This window comes from Xyrauchen texanus, chromosome 9 (assembly GCF_025860055.1).
Source record: "Xyrauchen texanus isolate HMW12.3.18 chromosome 9, RBS_HiC_50CHRs, whole genome shotgun sequence".
NCBI classification, from domain to species: domain Eukaryota; kingdom Metazoa; phylum Chordata; class Actinopteri; order Cypriniformes; family Catostomidae; genus Xyrauchen; species Xyrauchen texanus.
Window position 1 is genome coordinate 5,432,541 of NC_068284.1, and position 7,844 is coordinate 5,440,384.

The following is a 7,844-nucleotide window of genomic DNA, read 5'->3' on the forward strand; positions in this document are numbered from 1 at the left end:
AAAGACGCTACTGCTTTTCATCATGCAGAGAACTGACTGCTGGCGACAAAGTTGTCCTCTGTATGGTAAAGAATAGAATACAAGAAGACATCAGTAATAAATCACAGCCATGTGTGTGTCCACAGCTTTATAGGAATATTTTACACACACAAACAACAACAACAACAACCGCCATTACGCCACTAAGTGGCGGTGACGTCACCACGACGCTTGTGCCAGGCTATGTGCACGTTAAGGCCACGTGAAGTGTCGAACGCCCGCTGGCAGGAGGTCACAGGACAGATCCAACAGGTGACACGGGTCGAATGACTGAGATGACTGGCTGATGCACCACCTGTGCCCCTACTGTGCCAACTTGCTGTGCTTTAGCCACCCTGCGCTCTGCTCGTTGTTGTGAGCGTCGCTCCTCTGCCCTCCATTGTTGTTGGAGGCTGACTGCCTCCAACTGGCCAGCAGCGTCCTTCACAAGCCTCCTCCAAAGAGGCCGATCTTGACACTGCTGGTACCAGTCATCGGCAAGTCCACTCAGCTCCACATCCTCCTGTACCACATCACTCCATCTCTTCTCCAGCCCGTGCTGCACCCGCTTAGCCCCTCTATCCGGCCGAATAGAAACTGTTTAGGCATCGCGGTGGCCAGGCATGCAGGCTACATGACCCAGCCAACGCATCCTTGCCTGCCGTAGGAGCTCACCGATGGGACTTTGTCCACATCTTTCAAATATTTGTGAGCTCCTCACACAATCCAGCCTGGTTAAACCTAGGATGGATCTTAGGCAGGCCAGCCTAAATGCTTCTGATCGGCGATGATGTTCCATTAGGGGGTCCACGTTTCGCAGGCATAGAGAAGGGAGGGAATGACCGTGGCCGAGAATACCTGAAGCTTTGTGCGGAGCGACAAACCGGGTAGCTTCCACACAGCGTTACGCAACCGATGAAAAGATAATGCCGCTCGACTGATTCGGAGTGAGACCTCTGCTGTCAAACCGGAGCTGGTCATAAGCACACTTCCCAGGTATGGAAAACACTCCACTCTCTCCACAACTGCCCCATCACCAATTGGGAGCTGTGGGGGTGGAGTGTCTGATGGTACATAATACCCAGGAAGGTGCTTAGTTTTGGTTGGGCTGATGGTAAGGCCCCATCTCTTGGTGGCAAGCTCCAGGTTCATCAGCAGCGCCCCCTATTCCTCCTCTGAGTGAGCAGCAATCACCAGATCATCAGCATACATAATGTGGTTGACCAATAGGGAGCCATCCCTTGACCGCACCCGGGCGTCGATCAACCTCCCATTATATCTATACCAGATGGAAATTCCTCCAGTACAGCCATCGAAGGCTTCACGAACCACGCGGTCGAAATAGATATTAAATAATGTGGGAGCCAGAGGACATCCCTGTCGCACTCCCAGGTGAACAGGGAATGGCTCCGACTCCTGACCACGTAGTTTTACCGGGCCCACTCGCCATCATGAATGTCCTTAATGATCGCGAGCAGTGGGTCTGGGGCCGAAGAACAACCCAGAGCCCAGGCCTACTGATGGTATCATAGGCCTTGACCAGGTCAATAAAGCAGAGATGTAGGTCTTGCTGGAATTCCCTACACCTCTGCTGTAGCAGACGGACAGAGAATATGGCATCTGTGCAAGACTGCCCCTTCCTGAAACCACACTGGGGCTCGAAAGTCTCTCCTCAGCGTGCCTGGCAAGGCGATGTTGAATAATCCTTGCCAGGACCTTTCCCGGCACACTGAGGAGTGAGATGCCCCTATAGTTATTACAATCTGAGTGGTCCCCTTTTGAAAGAGAGGGACCACCAGGGCATCCTTCCAATCCTGCGGAACCCGCCCAGTGGTCCAGACTGTTGTTATGATGTCATGTAGAGCAGTCTGTGCACAAACACCACCCTCCCTCAGCATTTCACTGGGGAGATCGTCTCTGCCCGGTGCCTTTCCTGGTCTCAGGCTCGGATCGCCCTCTGCACTTCCTCCAAAGATGGCACCTCAGCCAGCCACCCACAGGGAGCGACATCTTCCTCCAATATTTGTGGCACCACATTCCCAGCAGGGTCATCCCCACTTTGTCCCACAATGTTTTCCAGGCTCAGGGACTTCCCCTCTCCCAGGACCTCACAGAAATGCTCAGCAAATCTGCAAAGCTGTTTCTGGGGGTCGGAGATTGGATCACCGTTTTTTTCCCCTAATGATGGTAATAGGTGTGGCGCTGCAAGTACATTTTCTGATGGAATTATAGAGCGATTTGTGATCGTGGGCCACTGAGGCAGACTCCATCTCCTCAGCAACCCGTGACCACCAACCAGCCTTGGCTCTCCGAATCTCCGAGCGAAGGCTGCGGTAAGCCTCCTCATTCTCTGACGTGGGATGCTGTAGACGATGAGAGTGGGCCTGTTGCTTTTTCTCAGCCAGCCTGAACACCTCCTCCGTCAGCCAGGGTTTCTCAGGAGGTCTGGACCGTGTGCCCAAAACTGCCATTGCAGTTACATGAGCCACAGTCCTAAACCTTGCCCATTTCCCTCGACATCCAGAGGAGTGGGGGATGATGCCAACCCCAGCTGCAAGTGATGCTGAAATTCTCGCTAAAAACTTTCATCAGCTAGCCTAGACCAGGCCACTATGGGTTTGAAAGGGGTCCTGGGTTTACACCCACCACCGGAGTAGAAGAATGGCAGGCGCATCTTACAGATGACAAGTCGATGGTCAGTGGGCAGATCAGCTCCACGGTAGTTCCTGGTGTCAAGGACATGGGCCCACATCCGCTGTTCAGTCACTATGTAGTCCAGCAGATGTTCTTGCTTGGACCCGGCATGTATCCATGATGTTGTGTGGATGCTGCCGATGCTGGAACAGTGTGTTGGTAATTACAAGCCCATGGGCTGCACAAAAATCTAGCAGCCTCCTGCCGTTGTTATTGAGCTGATCAGGCCCATGTCTTCAATCACTCCTGACCAGGTGCTAGCATCATGACCAACTCGGGCATTGAAATCACCCAACATGATGATTCTATCCCGAGGGGCCACTTTAGCCAACACCTGTGACAGGAGGTCATAGAAGGCATCTGACTCATCTGTTTTCCCGCATCCCTCCACGTATGTTCGTCTTCGGTGGGGGCATAAATAACCATGACCACCACTCCTCGCCTCTGGTTGATGGGAAGGCGAACCCAAAGTAACCTGGGGCTCACAGCTTCCCACACCTCACCGCCACGCTCCCACGCTGCCTTCATTCTTTTGTTCAGAAGAAGAGCCACTCCCTGTTGTTTGGCAGTCACCTGACCCGAGTAGAGGACAGTCCACCCCTCATAGTGGCAAGAGCCAGAGCCGGTCCACCGGACCTCCTGAACACCACAAAGATCCAGGCGGTACCGGTCCAGCTCCCGACAGAGGAGTGGCAGCCTCTCCTCCGCTGTGAGTGTTCGAACATTCCAAATGGCCATCCGTAGTGGCTTTTGTTGTTTCTGGAGGAGCCCGAGGGTGAGGATTCAGTCTCCTGGCTCTGCCTGATGGAGTTTGGCCAGGAGACGTCATAGACGCCTGTCCCCCAGGGCCTCCGGCACTAGCTTAATTGCATATTTATTCCGTGGTTTAGTGGTAATCAGTTGAAGGTAGAGGGGTTACCAGCCCCTCGCACCCGTCCAGAGCCCCCATTTGGCCGCTGTAAAGCACCATGACAGAAAGGGGGAAACGCTGCCCACAACGTTGCCCGTCCGGCACCACACGGATGTAGGGGGTTGTTTAGCCGGACCTGGAACACACACAAACACACACATATACACACACAAACAAGCTGATGTGCCCTTTAAGTGCCATGTGCTGAAACAAACATACCATTTACTTGTTATTTACTTTTACTTCTCTGCACACAAGGCATCTAATGCATTGGCACCTGTTCATTTATAAAACTCTATTAAATGAAGCTCCAACCTATTTGTAGAATCTGCTGACTTTATCATGCTGGTGATACCGAATGTCCATGCAGTCTGCTCATAACCCATTTCAGTTTTCAGCAGCTAATGACTGGAACAAGTTACAATGAGGACTGAAACTAAACAGATTTATTTCTGTTAACGTGTTTAAGCACAGATTGAAAGCTGTGTTTACTGATATCTGTGTTTGCTGCCATATTATGTTTGTGTGTGTTGTTCTTGTTGTTTTTTTTGTGACTGTTTTATATTTTATATTTTCTGTAATGATGCTTTCTCTCGGCCAGGTTGTCATTGTAAATGAAAATTGGTTTTCAGTTGACTAACCTGGCTAAATAAAGATTATAATACGTTTTTACTGCCTATACTATAAAATATCTTATACACTGCCTGGACCAGGACAGAAACTGAATAAATACCATAATGATAGTGATAATGATCTCATTTTATACAACAACTTCAAAAACAATTCAGTACTGTCAGACAAAAAATACACTCTGTTCGGGCATTTCAGCTGAGCAGTTGTTTGCTTTTCATTTATTGTATTTCGGCAGACCGCTTTCATATTTTCAAGCTGCATTTCCACTGTTTTAACTGCTTTACTATATAGGTAAACACCATGGTGAACCACTATGATAAATTCACTGTAGTAAACTTTCAGATGTGCCAATGCCAATTGTTTTGATAAATGTCAAACTTGTAACCTTTGTCTCTTAAAGATCCATCCATCCATCGTCAACCGCTTATCCTGTGTACAGAGTCGCGGGGTCTCTTAAAGATATTGATTCAAATAAAATAAATACAAAACAGAATTTACTGGTAATCATGTACAAATATTGAAATGAAAGTTAATGACTGACCGAGACCTCTGAACTGCCTGATCTCTGGCTGTGTGCCTGTGGCAGGGTAGCCGAGGTAAGGAGACTCAGATTCAGGAATGCAGTGAAAATAAAGACTTATACTAATAAACACAAAGAAATAGAAGGCACGACGTCCAATTAAAAACACAAAACAATTCTTAATAACACAAAGGACACAGACTTTACAAACACTCATACCTAACACTCAACAGGCACCACCAACCCCCCTCATTTAAACAGGTGCCTGGACCTAACTGAGCAATTAGCACATAATTAGATCCAGGCACATTCCAAACATTCCTCACACTAACAAATTTACTAAATGATTCACACAGCAAACTCACATTCACTCTAAATATCACAAAAATACAGAAGGGGTGCACCCTGTCACGTGCCTGCTTTAGTTGTAGTGTCAAATGTGGGGATGAGAGGAAAATGAACCCTTCTCTAAAACCGATCAACATGTAAATTGCCACACATACTGACGGTAATATCCTGTTTTAAATGTGTTCAAAGCAAGTTACTAAATTGCCCTCTGTCTGTGTGTGTGTATGCATTGTGATGGACTGGCATCCGGTCCGAATGAAGTCCCACTTTATTCCCAGTGCCTGCTGGGTTAGACTCTAAAGGATAAAGCGATTATGATAATGGATGGATGTATCGCAGGTTTGGTTATGAGTGTTTATTGTGGAGTGAACATCATATTATGTCAAAATTGAAAAGCATGTTAAAGCAAATAAATTGCCAGAATAAGAGGTGAAGCAGACTTCAGCTAAGTGTAAAATGAGGTGAACAAATAAATAGTGCATAACTACAGATCAATGATTTCTGAGAAGTTCCATCCCCGACACCCTATTGGCTGTTTGGGCTGAACGTTTTGAATAAAGATGGAGCTCGACCTGCGATCACCATCCGCTCCTGAACTGAAGATACCTTGAGACCAGAGGCTGTGTTCAACAAGAGTCTGCTGATCTTATCCAGTTGGTAAGTACTGTATTGATTTTACTTTACTTTTGTTGTTTATGACCAAGTCTATGAAAGACAAATGCCTTGATTCTTAAATTAATGAGCTATGGAGCAGTTTACAGGATGCTATGACAGGCTAATGCATGCCTTTGTTTAATCAAGAATTGACATCTGTAATGCACTATTTACTGGGTTTTAAAATGTTTGTGTGTGTGTGTTACTTCAGTAATGTGTGTGTACAGTTGTGTGTCACTGTACAGTAATGTGTGTATGCATCACTACAGTAATGTGTGTGTCTACAGTTGTGTGTGTCACCACAGTAATGTGTGTGTACAGTTGTGTCACTCTAATGTGTGTGTCACTTTACAGTAATGTGTGTGTACAGTTGTGTAACTCTAATGTGTGTGTCACTTTACAGTAATGTGTGTACAGTTGTGTGTGTCACCACAGTAATGTGTGTGTACAGTTGTGTCACTCTAATGTGTGTGTCACTTTACAGTAATGTGTGTGTACAGTTGTGTAACTCTAATGTGTGTGTCACTTTACAGGAATGTGTGTACAGTTGTGTGAGTGTGTCACTGTATAGTAATAAGTGTGTGTGTGTGTGTGTGTGTGTGCGCGCGTGCGCACGCGTCAATGTACAGTAATGCGTGTGTGTAACTCTAATATGCAGTGTGTCTCACTGTGTTGCAGGTGTTGCTAAAGATGACGATGATGAAGATACTCCTCCTGGTGGTTTTGGTGGGATGCTGCAGCCAGCTCTGTGCTGCTTACTTTGAAGATGATCATATAGTTACAGGACAAGACCGAAATAAAGACTGTACCGAGTTAATGAATGATAAGAGATTGACAAGTAAACCTTTTAACACATTTATTCTTGCTTCATATAACACTGTAAAAGCATTGTGTAGAAATAGGATGGGAAATGTCATAAGCAATGGAACATTTTCTGTTATTAATTGTACACGCAATAGAAACAATCAAAACGAATACTTTACAGAACGTACTACAAGGCGTATTAGTATCGGATGTGATAGAGGTAGTCCATATCATTTATATGGCACTATATAAATTATACTGCTGCTGGTGCAAACAATTGTCACGGTATTTAATCCTATGTCTCTTCCTTGTCTCGTGCCTTGTTCTTAGTGTGTGTTGTGTGGGTGCGTGAATGTGTGGGCGTGTTGTTTGTACCATGATTAGCGCTCTGCCGCAATCACTCCTCTCACCAGCTGTTACTCATTCCCATTCCCTTTAAATTCTCACCACTCTCTCATCTCCTTGTCAGATCGTTGTTTGTGATGTCCGGTGTTGTTCGCTCTTCAGAGTTCCAGTCCAGTTCTCTCGTTGTCCCTGTTTCAGTGTCCTGTTTGCTGTTACCGGATTCAGCCGTGTCTGTTCAACACTTCTCTTCACTCTTCTCACCACGATCATCTGACCATTGGAGACTCTGCGCCACTAGACCATCACCCGGACTTTTCCCTATCTTCTCAATTTGACTGTCAATAAACTAATTGTCAACTTGCAACTTGCTTCCTAGCTTCATTACGTCACAGAACGATCTGACCACAAGATGGAAGCAGCGAGTAACAATTCAGACAGCCTAGAAGAATTCGTGATGAACAGCAGACTTCGTATGGAGAACCAGGAGAAGAATCTCAATGACACGGCTCGGCTGTCCAGGCTCTAGTGGTGCAGGTGTCCGGACTCACCCAGCAAATTCAACTTCTGCGAGCTCCCACTGCGCCACCCGCACCGCTGATTCCTCAACCACCACCAGCGCCCCCTCCCAGTCGGAGCCCCGCCTACCGGTTCCAGAGCTATATTCAGGTGAACCTAATTTTTGCCGAGCTTTTCTAACACGATGCTCAATGCATTTTTCCTTACAACCCAGAACATTCTGTGATGAAAGAACCAAGGTCAGCTTTTGTCCTGACGCTACTTTCTGGGAGAGCGGCCCTTTGGGAACGGCGGTGTGGGAGAATCAAGATGAATGCTGCACCTCTTTTCAAGCACTCTCCGCGGAGATGAAGCGAGTTTTCGACCGTGCTGTCTCCGGTAGAGAGGCAGCCAGAGTGCTGG

At 47.1% G+C, this 7,844-nt stretch overlaps 1 long non-coding RNA gene across 1 annotated transcript; it reads left to right on the top strand.

Moving 5' to 3' along the window:
• The first annotated feature begins 5,718 nt into the window (after window positions 1–5,718).
• LOC127649662 (uncharacterized) lies at window positions 5,719–7,220 on the top strand. The gene is made up of 3 exons (XR_007971313.1): window positions 5,719–5,780; window positions 6,456–6,615; window positions 7,051–7,220. It is a non-coding gene; the product is annotated as an uncharacterized LOC127649662 (long non-coding RNA).
• Window positions 7,221–7,844: the final 624 nt, after the last annotated feature.